Genomic DNA, 18,954 nt, shown 5'->3' on the forward strand with positions numbered 1-18,954 from the left:
GTTACAGGAGAGTTCTGGCCAATGAAAGCCAGGAGTCACTAGACAAGGCTTCCAGAAAGCTCTTAAAAGTCCTGTTATTAAAAAATGTGACACTTTGTTAGAAATACGGAATATTGGGGCGGCGCCTGGGTGGCTCAGTCTGTTAAGCATCTAACTTCAGTTCAGGTCATGATCTCACAGTTCGTGAGTTCAAGCCCCATATTGGGCTCTGTGCTGACAGCTCGGAGCCTGGAGCCGGCTTCAGATTCTGTGTCTTCCTCTCTGCTCATGTTCTGTCTCTTTTTCTCTCTTTCTCTCTCAAAAATAAGTAAAACATTAAAAAAAGAAATATGGAATCTTGGGCCCTACAGAATTGGGATCTGCATTTTAACAAGATCCTCTGTTGATTCACATGTGCATTTAAAGTTCTGAGAAGTGCTACTTTAAGGGGAGTTTAGTTAGCCTCCTCTTTTTTCCAGCTTGGAATGTGAAGGTGGTGGCTGGAGCTACGGTGGCCATCTTTTGACCATGATGTGACCTCACAAAAGCCACATGCTAAGGAAGAGAGTGAAAAAAGCAGGAGGAGACTGAGGCACTGATGACATCATGATCATGGAGCCACCACACTGCCTGGAACTGCCTGCTCCAGATTTTTTTTTTTTTTAAGTAATCTCTACACACAACGTGGCACTCCAACTCACAACCCCAAGATCAAGAGTCCCATGCTCTGCTGACTGAGTCAGCCAGGCACCGCAGCTCCAGACCTCTTTAACACAAGGGGAGTAACCTCTACCGTGTGTACCTACTACTGACAAGGAACCACTCCAGATGTACAGACTAGAAGAGATATCAGAAAGCCCGAAGCAAGAAAAAGGCACAGTCAACCGTTACTGGATCATAAACCATATAGAATCTTTTCATTTCAAGTTAATATATACAGGCACATGTAAGTGTATGAAAATTTCCACAGGATGGAAGTATATACATCAACTGGGGAGCCTGGGTGTCTCAGTTGGTTAAGCATCCGACTTGACTCTTAATTTTGGCTCAGGTCATGATCTCACGGTTTGGGAGATTGAGGCCTGCATTGTGCTCTGCACCTGCTTGGGATGTTCTCTCTCCTCCTCCCCATACTCCTCTCTCTCTCTCTCTCTCTCTCTCTCTCTCTCTCTCTCAAAATAAACTTAAAAAAAAAAAAGTTCTCATCACAAGAAAAAAATTTAAAAAAAAGTATATGCATCAAAATGCTCAGAGTGTAGGTGGTGGAATTAGGAGTAAATTTAATTTTCCTTATACCTTCTGTTATTGACTGAATTTTTTACACTGTGCATGAATTTTATAATAAGAGACATTGTCTAGAAAATACATGTACCTTACACAAAAGGACACCTTAACATGAAAAAGGGTACAATATTGAACAGGATAAAGAACTGCCAGGGTGCGGCACCTGGCTAGCTCAGTCAGTGGAGCATGCGGCTCTTGATCTCCAGATTGTGAGTTTGAGTCCTACGCTGGGTGTAGAGTAACTTAAGAAATAAAATCTTAAAAAAAAAAAAAAAAAAAGAATTGCCAGGGTGCTTGGCTGGCTCAGTTGGAAGAGCATGCAGCCCTTGATCTTAGGTTGTGAGTTCAAACCCCACACTGGTGGCGGGGGCGGTGGGGAGTCGGGGGGTGGGGAGTTAGAGACTATTTAAATAAATAAATAAACCCCTAAAAAAAAAAAAAAAAAAAAAGAATTGCCTACTCTTGGGGGTGGGAATGGGCTACCAAGAAAATAGTGAATAAAGTGAGAGAGACCTTGCTTGACTAATAATGACAATGGGCTTCAAACTGAGTATAATTTGCACCCTCTCTACTCCTATGGGCCAAAAAACTCCCAGGTCACATCACATACATTTTTAAACTTTTTTTAACGTTTATTTATTTTTGAGAGAGACAAAGACAAAGCATGAGCAGGGGAGGGGCAGAGAGAGAGGGAGACACAGAATCCGAAGCAGGCTCCAGGCTCTGAGCTGTCAGCACAGAGCCCAACACAGGGCTCGAACCCACAAACTGAAAGATCATGACCTAAGCCAAAGTCAGACGCTCAACCGACTGAGCCACCCAGGTGCCCCACATCACGTATATTTTTGACTAAACATCTGTTCACCAGCTTGATTAATTCCTTGGTTTTCAGACTCTACTAAATTAACGTCTGGCTATATTTCAAAATAACATGATCCTCAAGAGGCAAAGAGCAGTCACACCTGAGGCCCACGTACATGTGTCCACTTCAGAGGCAGCTCAAAAAACTCTTGTACAAGCACAGTAAAACTAAACTAAGTACAGCTTTCCAGAATCCTCCCTTTAAGGGGAAAATGTTCAAACACACATTTAAGAAGCACTGAAGCATCTTATTTTGTGCACTTCCTTCTTACTGGACTCTCTACACTCTACATATAAGAACATTTCAAGAATTTAAAAACCCACTATTTAAGCTGTCTTTTGAATACAGCTAAGTTAAAATGTGAATACAACAATCCAAATAGGCAAAACTCACCCTAAACTAAAACTATAGCACAAGAGAGTGGCTCAGCAGAGATTACCATACTCATCCCACACAGTGAAATTCATTAATACCCAATACCCTACTTCACTAGCACAGAAACTCACAAGGGAAGGGATTTTTTTCTTATTTGTTCATTGATGATCTCAAGCATCTAGAACAGTACCTGTCACATATTAGGTGTGGGGGGGAAATGTGAATGACTGTATATAGCAATAAACAAAGTCTTCACTTAAATTAAAATATTACACACAGGGGTGTCTGGGTAGCTCAGTTGGTTAAGCATCCAACTTTTGATCTCAGCTCAGGTCATGATCTCACTGTTCCTGAGATCGAGCCCCAGCACAGAGCCTGCTTGGGATTCTCTCTCCCTCTCTCTCTCTCTCTCTCTGCCTCTCCTTCTCCTCTGCTTCTGCTCTCTCTCTCAAAATAAGTAAATTTTAAAAAATTACATTCAGACACACATTAAATCAATTTGCAAATGTCTCCAAGAGAAAAGGATGTTGAAGAGTTTCCCACTAATCTATGCATTCACCTAAGAATATAAAGCTAATACAATTTTGTTAATCAAATACTTAGGTGTTACAAACACATGGCAATGAGATGTAAATTATGGGGAAAAGAGGGCAAGGTAGCATGTATACATGATAGATATCCATGTTAGATGTTCAGGCCTCATCCATGGGGATGAGATGACAGGCACTTAGGTCCCTAGGAGTGGCAGGAGAGACAAGATAAATCACCTGCAGAACCCACACACCACAGGCTAGCTCTAAAGGTGAGGATGAGAAGACTGACACACATGATTTAGGCTTTGTGTTTAATGTAACTTGGAAAGCTATGATGCAGACAACCTGATTCAAACATCTTCAAATGTGTATTAACACACTACCACGTAGCTTGCTGATGCTGGTTATTAAGATCAATGCCCTTTTTTTGAATTCTATGACATAGTTTGACTTTCTATATCCTTTTTATAGGGAAAAGATGTGTGACCAACTTGCAGAAATAGTCTTGTTTGCTTGCCAGATATATTTCTCATTGTAAATTTGCATGCTGGCTAATTATAACAGCTTGAAAGTTACATAAATGTCCAACAATAGGGAATCAGTTAAGAATAAAATTCATTATAGTGCATATATATATATAAGACTACACAGCCATTAAAAAACATGATGTAAAAGTAGAGATTGCCATGGGAAAATGTCCACAAATAGAGGACATTTAGAAAATCAGGTTACAAAACAGATGTATCAAATAATCCCGGCTATGTTTAAAAAACTAAATAGGAGAGAAAAAAACCTGGCAGAACCTTACTAAGCATGGGGTTGTGTCTCAGGGTACAGCTAAAGACGCCTTGTTTTATACTGTAATTTTGTAAATTTAGGTCTCATTTTTCTGCATTTTCCAAACTTTCTATAATGAAAAATAATTGCTTCTATAATCAGAAAACAAGCAGCAATAATTTTGTTTTTCAATTTCATTCAGATGACCTTAGGCAAGTTAATCAACCTCTCTTTACCTATAAAAATGGGGATAAAAGGACTCCTGCCTTTAGGTTACCAGGACATGTAAATGCTTACAACAATCCCTGGCAAGTGGGAGTTGCTCAGTAAAGGTTAGCTATTAGCTCTGAAATTCTTGCGAGTATGCATGTGTACTGGAGGGCCAGGCCTGTCTCACGGGTAGGGTAGAGCCAGCCTGAGAAGCCAGCAGGCCTCTCCATCTAATTCCACAACAACTAACAAAGGTAGAAAGGGAAATTAAGGGCTGAGTTCACAAATTCCCAAGTCTTTAGACACCAGGGAAAAAAAGTAAATGTGAGTGAAGCAGCTGGGAGGCTGACAAGGAGCAGGGTGCTATGGCTCTGCAGAAGTGGCAGCGGGAGGGGGGATGCTCCTCAGAAGTACCTCAATTTGGCCTATTTTATTAATCTCTACAGCCAACATGAGGCTCGAACTTAGAACCCTGAGACAAAGAGCTGCATGCTCCTCCGACTGAGCCGGCCAGGAGCCCCATTCCACTTATTTTAAAAGCCTGCAGGGGTGCCTGACTGGCTCAGTCAGTTGAGCGTCTGATTCTCGATTTTGGCTCAGGTCATGACATCCTGGTTTGTGAGTTCAAACCTCACATTGGGCTCCACGCTGTCAGCGTGGAGCCCCTTGGGATTCTCTCTCTCTGCCCCTCCCCACTCCCATGCTCTTTCTCTCCCTCAAAAGAAATAAACTTAAAATTAATTTTTAAATAATAAATAAATAAATAGCCTGCACTGGCCTAACAGCCCCCATCTACCCTGTAGCTGCCCTGATTTGTGCATTAAAGTATCCACAGAAAAGACCAATTTAAAGTGATAGGAATTTACAGGTTGTTGTACGCCATCCCAGTCAATGCTCCTCTTTCTTCAGGGTGTTCACAACTGGGTTTCAAGTTGTCAGTGTTCCCTCAGGTAGGATGTTGTTAAAACACCAGCAATGAACAGGTTTGTTTGTTTAAGTAGGTTCCATGCACAACACGGGGCTTGAACTCATGAACCCAAAATCAAGTCACATGCTCTACCAGCCAGGCACCTCAACAATGAACAGTTTCTATGCTCACGTGTCAGTCGCTGTTATCAATGACGGAAACCAACTGTATAACCAACCTGTGGTAAGAAAGGGATTCCAGGGTTGGGGACGTCTGGCTGGCTCAGTCGGTGGCACATGCAACTCTGATCTTGGAATTTTGAGAGGTCCACGCTGGGTGTAGAGAGATTCCTTTAAAAAAAAAAATCTTAAAAAAAGAAAAAGAAAGGGATTCCAGGGTTACACAGTTGAGGGGTCCCGTAGGTAAGTTAGTCTGACTGCTTCCAGCCCAAATGACCAGGGAGGGAATTCAGAGAGTAGGAACTAATACTGGACCAAATGTAATCTGTCCTAGAATTTCAGGGACCACACGATTTATTGTCACAATGGGGATACTTTTTTTTTTTTTTTTAATTTTTTTTTTAATGTTTGTTTATTTCTGAGACAGAGACAGAGCACGAACAGGGGAGGGGCAGAGAGAGAGGAAGGCACAGAATCTGAAGCAGGCTCCAGGCTCTGAGCTGTCAGCACAGAGCCCGACGCGGGGCTCGAACTCAGACTGTGAGATCATGACCTGAGCCAAAGTCGGACGCTTAACTGACTGAGCCACCCAGGTGCCCCAACAATGGGGATACTTCTTACTTCTGAGACTGGAAAGGAATGCTATTAATAATTCCACCAGAGGGGTGCCTGGGTAGCTCAGTCTGTTAAGCGTCCAACTTAAGGCCAGGTCATGATCTCCCGGTTTGTGGATTTGAGCCCTGCGTGGGACTCTGGGCTGACAGCTCAGGGCCTGCTTTGGATTGTGCCTCCCTCTCTCTCTCTCTCTCTCTCTCTCTCTCTCTCTCTCTGTGCCCCTCCCTGGCTGATGTACTCTCTCTCAAGAATAATAAATATACTTTAAAAATAATAATTACACCAGAGGGCGCCTGGGTAGCTCAGTCAGTTGACTCTTGATTTTGACTCAGTTCTTGGGATCCACATCAGGCTCCATGCTGAGAGTAAAGCCTGCTTAAGACTCACTCTCTCTCCCTCTGCCCCTCTCCCCTGCTGGTGTTCTTTCTCTGTTAAAAAAGCAGGAGGGGGAAGAGGGCTGGCACCTGGGTGGCTCAGTCGACTATTGACTTCAGCTCAGATCATGATTTTATAGTTTGTGAGATCAAGCACTGTGTTGGGCTCTGCACTGACAGCGCTTCTCTCTTTCCCTCTCTCCTGCCCCTCCATTGCTCGCGTGCTCTCTCTCTTCGAATAAATAAACATTAAAAAAAAAAATTGGAGCAGGACATTGGGTCTTGACTAGAAATGTCTCAAACAAATTGGGACATGTGGCTACCCAATTAAAATCATAGTGTTCCCTAAGGCCTAGGGTAAATTCCACTCTTCACTTGAAAACTATCTACTTTTTTTTTTTAATGTTCATTTATTTTTGAGAGAGAGACAGATAGAGGGCGAGCTGGGGAGGGGCAGAGAGAGAGAGGGAGACACAGACTCCAAAGCAGGCTCCAGGCTCTGAGCTGTCAGCACAGAGACGGGGCTCAAATTCACGAACCACAAGATCATGACCCAAGCCCAAGTCAGATGCTTAACCCTGAGCCACCCAGGTGCCCTGAAAACAATCTACTTTCATGGCATTTAGAAACCACTCTCTTCAAACCACTGTGTACTAGTAAATAACCCAGTAGACTTATTTAAAGGGTTTACTACCCACAGAGGTTTGGGATCTTCCTTTCTGGAATGCTTGGATTGAAAGCCAAGAGGCTCTACAGCCAGAATGAGGACCCTGGGTCCCAGAGTTGATATACTGAAAAGCGTTTCAGAAGGCAGCAGTGATTAGTTGATCTCTCAGTTACTGGTCCCTCCCTAGATCCCTGACACCACATCAGCCTCAGGGAGGAGAGACTAAGAGGACTACTCTGAGCAGCAGCTCCACATGGACACAGCAGGGTCAGGAGCTGTCCCACCAGCCACGCTGTTCCCTTTTCCTTCTAGGGGTCATAGGTCGGCCACTGGCTCAGAAGCCACCAGTGCAGTAGTGACAGGAGACCGTGATTACAGGCCCAAGACCATGTCCATGGTTGAGACCAGCTAGGACTTATATTTCATGTGCGTTCTACCTAACAACTATCTTCCAGATTCTACTGGAAAACAGAACTACATTACATTCCCATGGTCTGTTTGATAATTATCCTATTCAGCTCTTTTCCTTTCTATGTTGTGAATTTTTAGCTTCTCAAGTTTGCTCTCTTTTCCCTCCTCCTTTACTAATTAACAGAATTCCAAGTCTGGCTTTGAAACTACAGACCTTCCCACCTACTGGTGAAAAAAGTCTCAGCTAGATCAAAGGAAAAAATATTTCTCTGTTCTCCTACAGCGGCAGAAAAGCACATACTATTCAATGTCGCAAAAGTGTTCTTGTTAAGGTTGTTTTTAAGGAGTCCTTCAAGACTCTTGGACTTCAGAGATTGCTACCACATCCTGGGAAAGCAGTCTTTAACTTTTAAAGTCTGTAATTCTGACGGACTTACTTAATTTGTAGTCTTGGTAGCACTATTTAAATAGATATGCTAGGTTTTTTGGCTCACTCATGACCACAAAGTGTGTGATTTTTCATTCTTAAACCAGGAGAGGATCATTATTAGCAACCTTCTCTACTCATAAGAGCATGGAAATAAAAATGAACAACAATGGCTTTATTGGATTTCGGTGTTTTGGTTTTTTTTTAATGTTTGTTTATTTTGAGAGAGAGCGGACGAGCTGGGGAGAGGCAGAAAGAAAGAGAAAGGGAGAGAATCTCAAGCAGGCTCCATGCTCAGCACGGACAAACCATGAGATCACGACCTGAGCTGAAATCGAGTGGAACACCTAACCGACTGAGCCACTCAGGCATCCCTTATTGGATTTCATTTTCAAATAGAATTTGACAATCAAATGTTTAAATTAATTTTATCAGCAATAAACCTCCAACTACTTAAATGTCTGGTGGTTGAAGTTACTCTTTTTGCCCTCAGCAAATCTCTAAGAGGAGTGACCCCAGCTGTCTGGATCGGAGGGAGTACATCAATCCTATACTAGGACCAGGGCTCACTCACTCAGCAACCAGGAGAGTAGAACAGGAATGGGCTCCTGGCCCTCCAAGCAACTAGGAAAGGTCTTCATCTTCTAGAGGCAAAATGGTCTGTCCTGTCAGCATAACTTTCCAGTCTTCTTCCTATTCCCTGGGATGAGAGGTCCCTATGATTTCACTAAGGGGACAGAGGGGAGAAAGCAGGGTTGGAGGTCCCATTGCCCATCACCCAGACACCTTTTCTCAGTCCAACCTCAAAAGAGGGGCCACTGGATTCAGACTGGGACTTATTTGAATATGAGGGTTCTGAGAATTTGAGGGGATCCAGATCCAAAGTCCTGTTTTCTACTCTGCCTCCATTTCCAAGCAAACATGAAGATGCAGATTCTAAATAGGACACATAAAAACTGTAAATGCTAGGGGTGCCCGGCCAGCTCAGTCAGAAGAGCATGTGACTCTTGATCTCAGGGTTGTGAGTTCGAGCCCCGCTTTGGGTATAGAGATTACTTAAAAAATAAAAAAATGATTAATTAATAACATAGGAAAAAAAAACAAACACCTGCAAATGTTACTACACTCTGCTCACTTAGAAATCCTAAGTCCACGGGGAACTGAGGAAGGTGGAAAGGAATCCATCTTAAGCCTTCCTTCACAGTACCTCTGAACCAGAGTTCAGACCTGGGAGAAAAGGCTGCATAACATTGGTAATAGTAAAATAAACCAAAAATAAATAAGATAAAGTAAGACAAAATAAAATTAAATTTAAAAATAAATAAATAAATAAATTAATTAATTAAATAAAATAAGGGGGCGCCTGGGTGGTTCAGTTAGTTAAACGTCAAACTTCAGCTCAGGTCATGATCTCACGGTTCATGAGTTGGTTCCTGAGTTGGAGACCCACATCAGGCTCTGTACTGACAGGGCAGAGACTGCTTCGGAACCTCTGTCTCCCTATCTCTCTGTCCCTCTCCCACTCTCGTTCCCTCTCTCTCTCAAAAAAAAAATTTAGAAAAAAATTAAATTAAAAAAATAAAATAAAACCAGGAGAGAACTTACTAGAATGAATCTATATTCTTAACAAAAGAATTCAAAAGCCTTTAGAATTACTATGTAACAGGTACAAGTTGCAGGCAGAGCAGGACAGGGGCTCCTAAGGCCTTCCTGCACTCACCACACTATGGTTCTTTATCCAGCCCAGATACACAAGACCTCCCCACTTTCCAAATGGCTTATCACTTCAGTTTTATAGACTGAAAATCCTATTCACAGGCAAGGGAAAAGAGTCAGCATGTTAAGGAATCAGGATATCAGGGCAATTCTTTGCTGATGAGCCCTCTAATTTCATGGCTGCAGTCAAGCTAACTGTCCTCCTCTGTTCCTGCCTCTTGGCTCCTTCCCACTGGCTCTAGATACTCCATTTGATTCCTTCTTTCCTCTCTTCTCATGACCAACTGTAGACTTTCCAGCTTTCCACTATCTTGCTGTCCACTCTAACCTAAAAAAAAGCTTAAAGGTTTTTCTGCTAAAAACCACAGAAATACAGAGAACCGGCAGTTAAAGCCTGGTCTGTGTTTCTGGTTTTCCTTTTTAGGTGATATTCTGGGAATCCCTTTTCTTTTCTTTTTAATATTTTAATTTTTGAGAGAGAGAGAGAAAGCTTGGGGGAAGGGCAGAGAGAGAGGGGACAGAGGATCTGAAGCAGGCTCTACACTGAAAGCAGAGAGCCCAATGCGGGGCTTGAACTCACAAGCTGTGAGATCATGACTTGAGCCAAAGTCAGATGCTTAACCAACTGAGCCACCCAGGCACCCCTGGGAATCTCTTTCCTACCACACTTTCATTATCAAGGGTGGATTTCAACTCCATCCCATTCATACATACTTTCTCCAACACTTATACTGGGGGCCTCCTTTTTTAACAAAATATGGGGGGCTGGCAAACTCCAGATTGGAGTCTTCCACCTTAATGCCCCCCCATTTAATATAATTAAATCATTCTGATACAGGGTTATAATGACAAAAGGAACTAGACTCATTTCACATATTTGGGGGAAGCTGGAGGAATATGCTCTCTCCGACAGACAGAACCTACTCTGAGGTGTGGATGGGCCCAGTGGGCAATTCCTTTTTGTGTGTCTGGGATGGAAAGATGACAGTGGCAGTGGGCATTCACCCTAGATACCTACCAGTCAGTCCCAGGCCTAAGATCCTGCTGTGGGAATGCTTACACAGAACTCCAGGCAGGAGAAAGGCAAGAACTGAGAACACTTAGAAAACTGCGCAATGTTAATGAATCTTGGGGTCCTGAGTTTCAGCCCCACATGGGGGTGGGGGGGGTAGATTTTACTTAAGACAAGAAAAGAAAAGAAAGAGAGAGAGAGAGAGGAGAGAAAAGAAAAAAGAGAAGAAAGACAGAAAGAAAGAAAAAGGAATCTCTTGCCTCAGGGCCCAGCAGCACGTCAAGGCTCTCTCTGTCAAAAACACTGGGAATTAGGACCTGTACAGCTCCATCCAGCAACACTTGCATCAAAAGAGGGCTTGGCATACCAATAAGGGACATTTCAAGCCTTCCGTCTGGCATAAACATAAATACTATAAATTAGAAATAAATAAATACTGACTAAAACCAAAACCCAAAACAGAAGAAGCTTGAGCTCAGCTATTCGGAAGGTGTGAAGCCCTGGAGGCTCTCCAGACCCTGAAGCGTTCCACCACACACGAGCGGGGAAATGTGGAGAAAGACGGAGCCACAGTTAGTGAGAAACTGCAGTTAAGCCTTCCAGTCAGACCAGTCGGGTCACAGGAAAGTCCTTACTCAGCGCGCTGGTGTTTCCCTTAATTCTTCAGCATCAGTCCGTGTAAAGAGCCTTCTGGGTGCAGTCCAGGCGATTCCACTCTTCGTTTCTGAAGCCCACGTCCACATCATCGAAGGTCACCGGCCCCTGCAACAGGAGGTTCGTGCACTATGGTCCGGGGTCATCCCAGCACCTGCTCCTCGAAGGAGAAGCAGGGCTGGGAACTTGAGAAGCGGGGAGAGACGCGCTGAGAAGAGGCGGTCGGGGGGCACCGAGAGTGGCAGGGCCCGACGACCCCGGGCAGGGGGAGAGACAATGCCGAAGTGGACCCCCGCGAGGGGGCTCGGGACCTGCACCCACTCACCTTGGGCGCTGGGGATAACAGAAAAGTAAAGTACACACCATCCACCCTCAGCAACAAGCTTCCGCCCCACACTCAGTAGAGCAGCAAAACTCCGCGCGCCCAGCCCTCCACGCATCCGCCTGAGCCTCGGGCCCCGCCCCTAGGCAACTTCGTGCCCTCTCTAGGCTGCGCGGAGGACCTTGCGTCTCGGTGGGCCGCTCCGTAGCTCGCTTGGGGAGCGCCGGTCCCGGCTTGGACCGGAAACATGGCGACCCGGGCCTCGGCGATTCTGTGAGGCTTGGTCCCCTCACTCTTCACGTTTCACGCGAATCATTTTTTTTTTTTTTTTAACTTTTTATTTATTTATTTATTTTTCGATGTTTATTTATTTTTGAGAGAGAGAGGGAGAGGGAGACACGGAAGCCAAAGCGGGCTCCAGGCTCCGGTCTCTGGAGTTGTCAGCACAGAACCAGATGCGGGGCTCCGACCCAGAAACCGTGAGACCATTACCTGGGGCGAAGTTGGCCGCTTAAGGGACTGAGGCACCCAGCCGCCCTGCGAATCGTCTGTAAAACTACTTTTCCCCATTGTATTTCCTAGTGGACCACTAAAGAGGAAAAAAAAAAAAAAAAGGCAGTGTCACCCCTAATATAAGGAAATGACCACTGTTACCATTTTAGAGACTTTTACTCCTATAATTTTCTACATATAGTTTAATATTTTTGTGTTTTTGTCATCTCCAATTTTCCTACTTGATTTTGTCACGTAAGCGCTCGCCCCTCCTTCCCACATTGTGATACCCGTTGTAATACTACGTTGACTGGATTATCATCGCTTATTTATTCATTCTGTATCAAATCACCCACACTGAGCCCAGGAATACCAGCCTTCCACTGAATAGCACCACCGAAGTGGGTCTCAGCCTGTCCTTAGGGAAGTGCTGTGAAGCTTGTTACCGTTTTCACCCCAGGGGCCGTGCTCTTGTTACACAGTCCCTCTCTATAATCACTCAAAGGAGGACATTTTTATGGTCTTGGTATCAAGAATAGAGCAACGGGTTAGTTTTGGCCTATGGACCCAGGGAGTTTTGAATTTGAATTGAGCTGGTTGTTAGAAAGCTAACAGCAAATCTTACCAAAGGATTAAGGGGACCAATAAATGCAAAGGTGACTTTCTACTCAAATCTGTTTATTCTCAGAATGCAGCCGGCTTCCATGTTTCTAGAGATAACATTCTTGCCTAGCCTAACAATAAGAAAATGTTGGTTTCCTTATTTTGCAGAATCAAGGTTTCAGTAGAAACCAGCCAGAACCGGTTAAGACAGCCAGCCTTCTCTTTGAGCATGCACCTGTGTCTGATGGATGAATATTTGATACAGAAGGGTCTAAAACCCCACCCTCGAATCATACCAAGGAGGCCATTCTCTGATCATAGAAGAGGCATACAGAAGATATGTGAAGGTACAGCCAATGAAATCACTTCAATCCTTCCCTTACTTAATAATTACCTTTAACTGATTTTGAAATCATGTAGCTCCTTTTCCCTATACCCAGATCCTTTTTCATTTACCTTTAAATATCCCTGACTCTCCCCCTTTGAGAAGAGGAATTTGAGGATTGCCCTCCCTTCTCCTTTGGTTGCCTCTTTTCTTTTCTTTTCTTTTCTTTTCTTCTTCTTCTTCTTCTTCTTCTTCTTCTTCTTCTTCTTCTTCTTCTTCTTCTTCCTCTCCTCCTCCTCCTCCTCCTCCTCCTTCTCCTCCTTCTTCCCTCCCCCTCCTCCTCCAACTCCTCCTTCTTTTTTTTCAAGTAAGCTGGATGCCTAACCAGGGGCTGGAACACACGATCCTAAGATCAAGAGTTGCAAGCTCCAGCTCATCCTGAATAAACCCTTTCCTTGCTGCATACTTGATGTCTCAGTTGATTGGCTCTGCTGCACATTGGTCCTATGAACCTGGGTTTGGTCACAAATTTGGTGAGCCAGCCAGGAACTCTTTGACCTTGGTTCAGTGGCCCCAGCTATTAATGGGAGTCTGGTGGTGAGTCTAAGCAGCTGCCTAGGCTCTTTGTCCTAGAGACCTTACTCTGGGGGCCCCACCCCACTTCAGCTCCACTGACCTTCAGGTGCTTAATTTAACTCTTGTGGCAAAGGAAACAGCTTTTGGTTTCAGTATGGACAGATATCTCTTTGGTGAGTAACCTCAGTTACTCAGGTCTTATTTCTTCCTCCTATTTGGTGGCCTCCAAATAAGGGGTTTTAGTTTGGCTCTCATAGCCTTTTTTTTGTTGCTTGATTAAGAAAAGGTTGACTGGGGGCGGGGGGGGGGGGGGGGGTCGGTGCCTGGGTGGCTCAATGTGGTTAAGTGTCCAAGTCTTGATTTTGGCTCAGGTCATGATCTCGCAGATGGTCATGAGATTGAGCCCTGTGTTGGGCTCTATACTTGATGTGGAGCCTACTTAAGATTCTCTCTCTCTCTCTCTCTCTCTCTCTCTCTCTCCCCCCTTCTGCTCCTCCCCCCCAAAAAAAAACAAAAACAAAAACAAGTGGAAAAGAAAACATTGGCTAGGAAGCCATTTGATTCAGTTGGTGAAGCCCTGACTTTTAGAGTGGAACTAGAGAACCTTTGTTCACAGAGGTACTCTTGGCTTCATTTGGCTCATTTGTTGCTGCAGCTTTTGGTATCTTTGCATTAAACTGGCTGTGTTCTAATTGGAAAATAAGAAATGACAATTTGATCCCTGCATGCAGCCCTTTGGGCTATATTCTCCAAAATTGGACAATGTTTAGTTATGAATCTATGAAAAGGAAAAAGATGATCTTTTGCAACAATGCTTGGCCACAATATTCATTAGACTCTGGAAAAAAATAGCCAATTAATGGATCCCGAAAGTGTAATACCATCTTGCAATTAGATTTGCTTTGTAAAAGGGAAGGTAAGTCTTTTTTTTGCTTTTGTATCAAAATAAGCCAGCTCAGAGAAGATGTAAAATTCTACTCCAACAAACCAGTAACAATAAAAAGACTGTGTTGCCTGATCCTCACCAGGGAGAGGAGGATGATTTATTGATTACTTGAATTAAACTCCTGTACAGCTCTTCCACCCTATGGGGGCACTGGAGCTACTGTCCCTTCTCAGCAGCCCCAGTCCCAACAGCCTGAGCCCCTACAGGGCCCTAAACCAGGACCCTCAGCCTTAGGGGGTCAACAGGTAGGAATGGTCTCCCCTTCTCATACCCTGACTCAATTTGTTCAGGGAGCCACTCGTTCCCAGGGAAGACAAAATCTGCTAAGGCAAGTCCCAATTGGAGGCTTAGATGCAGTGGGGATAACCTATAGGAATGATTTGGGTCCACTCTTCACTTGAAATTTTTTTTAATGTTTCTTTATTTGTTTTGAGAGAGAGAAAGGGAGAGCACAAAGAGAGGGACAGAGAGAAAGGGAAACAGAGAATCCCAAGGAGGCTCCGAGCTTTCAGCACAGAGCCCGACACAGGGCTCGAACTCACAAACCGTGAGATGATGACCTGAGCTGAAATCAAGTGTTGGACACTTAACTGACTGAGCTACCCAGGCACCCCTGAATTTGTTTAATTGGAAAAACAGCATGCCTACTTACAGAGATGACCCCAAGAGGATGGAAAATCTGTTCCCATCTATTTTTGTCACCCACAACCCCACTTGGACAGGTGTACAAAATTTGTTAAATATTCCCTCATTTCTGAGGAATGCCACATGATGCTAGGAAAGGCTAGGGAAGAAGTTAACTGGCTACATGCTAAAACTCTCATAACTTCCTAAGAGCTAATGCTATACTGCCCACTCCTACTGTGGATCCCAACTGGAACATCAAGGTGGAGACTGAGGTAAGCTTGAACACTATCACGGTGATATTTTAGGTGGATTAAGAAAAGGGGTCCCTACTCTGTGCAAAAGATTTTTTTTATTTTGGTGTAGTCCCAATAGTTTAATTTTACTTTTGTTTCCCTTGCCCGAGGAAAACATATCTAGAAAAATGTTTTTATGTCTGACGTCAAAGAAATTACTGCCTCTGTTTTCTTCATGTCTTATGGTTTCAGGTGTCACATTTAGGTCTTTAATCCATTTTGAGTTGTTTTTGTACAGTATAAGAAGGTGGGGGCACCTGGCTGGCTCAGTCGGTGGAGCATGTGACTCTTGATCTCGTGGGGAGTTCAAGCCCCACGTTGGGTGTAGAGATTACTTACAAAATAAAATCTTAAATAAAAAGAGGGGTGCCTGGGTGGCTCAGTCAGTTAAGCATCCAACTCTTAATTTTGGCTCAGGTTATGATCTCAGTCGTAGGATCAAGCCCTGTGTCGGGCTCTGTGCTGACAACCCACAGCCTACTTAGAATTCTGTCTCCCTCCCTTTCTCTCTCTCTCTCTCTCTCTCTCTCTCTCTCTCTGCCCCTCCCCAGTTCATTCTCTCTCTCTCTCAAAATAAATAAATAAACTTAAAAAAAAAAAAAAAAGGAAGAAAGCATAAATGGAATGAAGACCCTTCAGACTTTCTTGAAAGAATTTTTGAGATCCTGGGTCAGCGTAGCCATGGCGGCTGTGTCCTTTCCACTTGTGTCCGCCGACTGCCTGTGGCCTTTGTGCCGCTGCCCCGGGTCCCCATGCTGGCCGCAGTCCGGCTGCTCAGCAACACCCTGTACCCGCGGGGGCCCAGGGGAGGCCTAGGTTTCCGCGTCCTGCCTTGATGCCCTGCCTCAGTGCTCACACAGGTTCCAATAACACAGTTGTGCCGCCAGTAGAGCGATGCGCCCACTTTGACATTAGAGGGAAATCAAGGACCGTGTTCTTTACATCTGAAACTCTATGACAAGATCGACCCTGAAAAGTTCTCGGTAAATTCCCACTTTATGAAAGACCTGGGCTTAGACAGTTTGGACCCAGTGGAGATTATCATGGCCATAGAGAACGAATTTGGGTTTGAAATCCCTGATACAGATGCTGAGAAGTTAATGTGTCCACAAGAAATCGTAGATTACATTGCAGATGAGAAGGATGTTTATGAATAAAATATCAGACCCCGTTTTTTCACTGAGAGAAGACTCAGAAGATGCTGGCAAGTGTCTGGAAGTGAGAACGCATTTTGGCATTATTGCTGCCTTTGACAGAGTAATTCTGTTTAGACTTGTATTTAAATTGCCTGTTTTGCCCTTTGAAAATAAATCTATAAAACAAAAAAAAAAAAAAAAAGAATTTTTGAAAACATTCAATATGATGTTTTTTGGGCAAAATGCCCCAGCCATTCAAAAGAAACTCCAAAGGCTGGAGATGCATTAGGAATATCTGTGTCACAATTGGTTGAGGTTGCTTTAAAGTTTTTAACAGCAGAGACCAAGTGCAAGAAAGAAAAGAGCATTAGAAAATGAAATAGCAGGCTACCTTGCTGGCTGTTGCCCTAATTCAAGGGAAGCCAAGACCAGACTGAGGACCACGGAACAGGTCGAGGTCTACCCCAGAGAAGAAATTTGAGTTCCTTGGACCCTAAAGGATGCCCCAATTTGGGGCTTCAACAATGTGCCTATTGCAAAGAAGAGGGCCATTGGAAAGAGGAATGCCCCAAGCTCACAAGGTATCTTGAAGAGACAGAGCAACAAACCGCCTGTCAGATGCCTGAATTGGCTGGTGACCAAGAATGAAGGGGCCCAGGGGTTCCTTTGAAACTTGGAAACCTGGGGGCGCCTGGGTGGCTCAGTTGGTTAAGCGGCCGACTTCGGCTCAGGTCATGATCTCACGGTCCGTGAGTTTGAGCCCCGCGTCTGGCTCTGTGCTGACAGCTCAGAGCCTGGAGCCTGTTTCAGATTCTGTGTCTCCCTCTCTCTGACCCTCCCCCGTTCATGCTCGGTCTCTCTCTGTCTCAAAAATAAATAAACGTTAAAAAAAAAACAAAAACTTGGAAACCTGTCATCATTTCCCATGAGGAACCCTGGGTAACAATGGAGGTAGAAAAACAAATTTACAGACTTGTTGATTGATACTGGGGCCACATATTCAGTACTGAACTCCTGGCTCTCTCTGCTACCAAATCAAGCCATGGCTATAAAGCGAGTCTCTTACTAAACCTTCTTACAACCACTAGCCTGTCAAATGGGGCAAACTCACCTTAAACGTAGCTTTTTGTATATGCCTGAATGTCCCCCTTTTACTGGGATGCGACCTATTAACTAAATTGAATGCTGAATTTACTTTAGCACCTGCACATCGATGTAAAAGTACCACCAGAGCAAGCTTGTGCCTTTCAAGCAGAGGTACCACATCAAGGTGGAGAAGTCCTATAAGAGCTGCCTGAAGAAGTTATCCAAAAGATAAGAATCAGATGTTTGGATGGATGGGAAGCTGGGGCGAGCAAAATCAGTGACACTTGTGTATGTTAAATTTTGTGATGGGGTAAAGATTCTGAACTTCAGTACCTATCAAAGGAACAAGCCAAAAAGGGGCGTTCAGCCCATTCTCTGTGCCTTCTTGGAATTTGGCCTCATCAGCCCTTGCTAATCCCCATACAATTCACCTATTTTCCTTCTACAAAAATCAGGCATCCAAGACTGTTCACTTTGTGCAAGATTAAAGGGCCATGAAACAGACTGTGGAATATATCCACTCGGTGCTACCCAATCTATATACTCTCTTAAGAACCTCTCTCTCTACCCCCCTCTCTCTGCCCCTCCCACTCTCTTCCCTCTCAAAATAAATAAATAAACTTAAAAAAAAGTTTCTTAAAAAAAAAAAAAGGCGGAACTCATTGCCCTAACAAGGGCCCTTCATTTAGGTAAAGGAAAAAGGATAACTATACATACTGATTCTAAATACACTTTCTCAGTGATTCATGCACATGATACCTTATTGAAAGAAAAAGGGTTGTTAACTATAGGAAATAAAGAAATTAGACACACCCAAAAAGTTCTAAACTTAATAATTGCAGTAATGAAACTGAAAGAACGAGCAGTAGTTCATTGTCCAGGGCATCAGAAGCCAAGTAATTATATAGCTCAAGGAAATAATCAGGCTGATCAGGCCACCGACCTGGTAGCCCATATGAGGACTCCAAACCCTCTATGATGCCTTTAGTGGCAGACATAGACTTAACTAAATACCAACCAAAATATTCCTTGTAAGACCTAAGAAAAGCTAGGGAATGGGGGTTTGGGCAAAATGCTGGCATGAAAGTCAGCTGGAAATATAATGAAAAAGGAATATTCCTTATTCCAGAACATATTATGGAAAAAATAGTTATATTCACCAAAGCACCCATCATGGATGAGATGCTACTCTTCAGTGGATCCAAAGGTAAATTGTGGGCCCCAAACTCCAGATAATTATCCAAAAGATAGACTAGAAATGTGAAGTTTTGTGCTAAGGACACTCCTAGGACTGGGCCCCACCAGTTCTAAAAGATATAAAACTTGGGGGTGCTGACTGGCTCAGTCAGTAGAGCATCCCAGTCTTGATCTTGGGATTGTGAGTTTGTTGGGTGGACATTACTTTAAATACATATATACATTGGGGCGCCTGGGTGGCTCAGTCGGTTGAGTGTCCGACTTCGGCTCAGGTCATGATCTCGCAGTCCATGAGTTCGAGCCCCACGTCAGGCTCTGTGCTGACAGCTCAGAGCCTGGAGCCTGCTTCCGATTCTGTGTCTCCCTCTC

At 44.0% G+C, this 18,954-nt stretch overlaps 1 long non-coding RNA gene and 1 pseudogene across 1 annotated transcript; one reads left to right on the forward strand and one right to left on the reverse strand.

Annotated features, from left to right (window-relative positions):
* Positions 1-4,793: 4,793 nt before the first annotated feature.
* On the reverse strand, positions 4,794-11,429 carry LOC122219781. Its single transcript, XR_006202540.1, has 3 exons — positions 11,308-11,429; positions 10,964-11,090; positions 4,794-5,293 (listed from the first exon to the last, which is right to left on the reverse strand). It is a non-coding gene; the product is annotated as an uncharacterized LOC122219781 (long non-coding RNA).
* Positions 11,430-11,551: 122 nt separating this feature from the next.
* On the forward strand, positions 11,552-16,517 carry LOC122220667 (annotated as a pseudogene).
* Positions 16,518-18,954: the final 2,437 nt, after the last annotated feature.

This window comes from Panthera leo, chromosome B2 (genome assembly GCF_018350215.1).
Source record: "Panthera leo isolate Ple1 chromosome B2, P.leo_Ple1_pat1.1, whole genome shotgun sequence".
NCBI lineage: Eukaryota > Metazoa > Chordata > Mammalia > Carnivora > Felidae > Panthera > Panthera leo.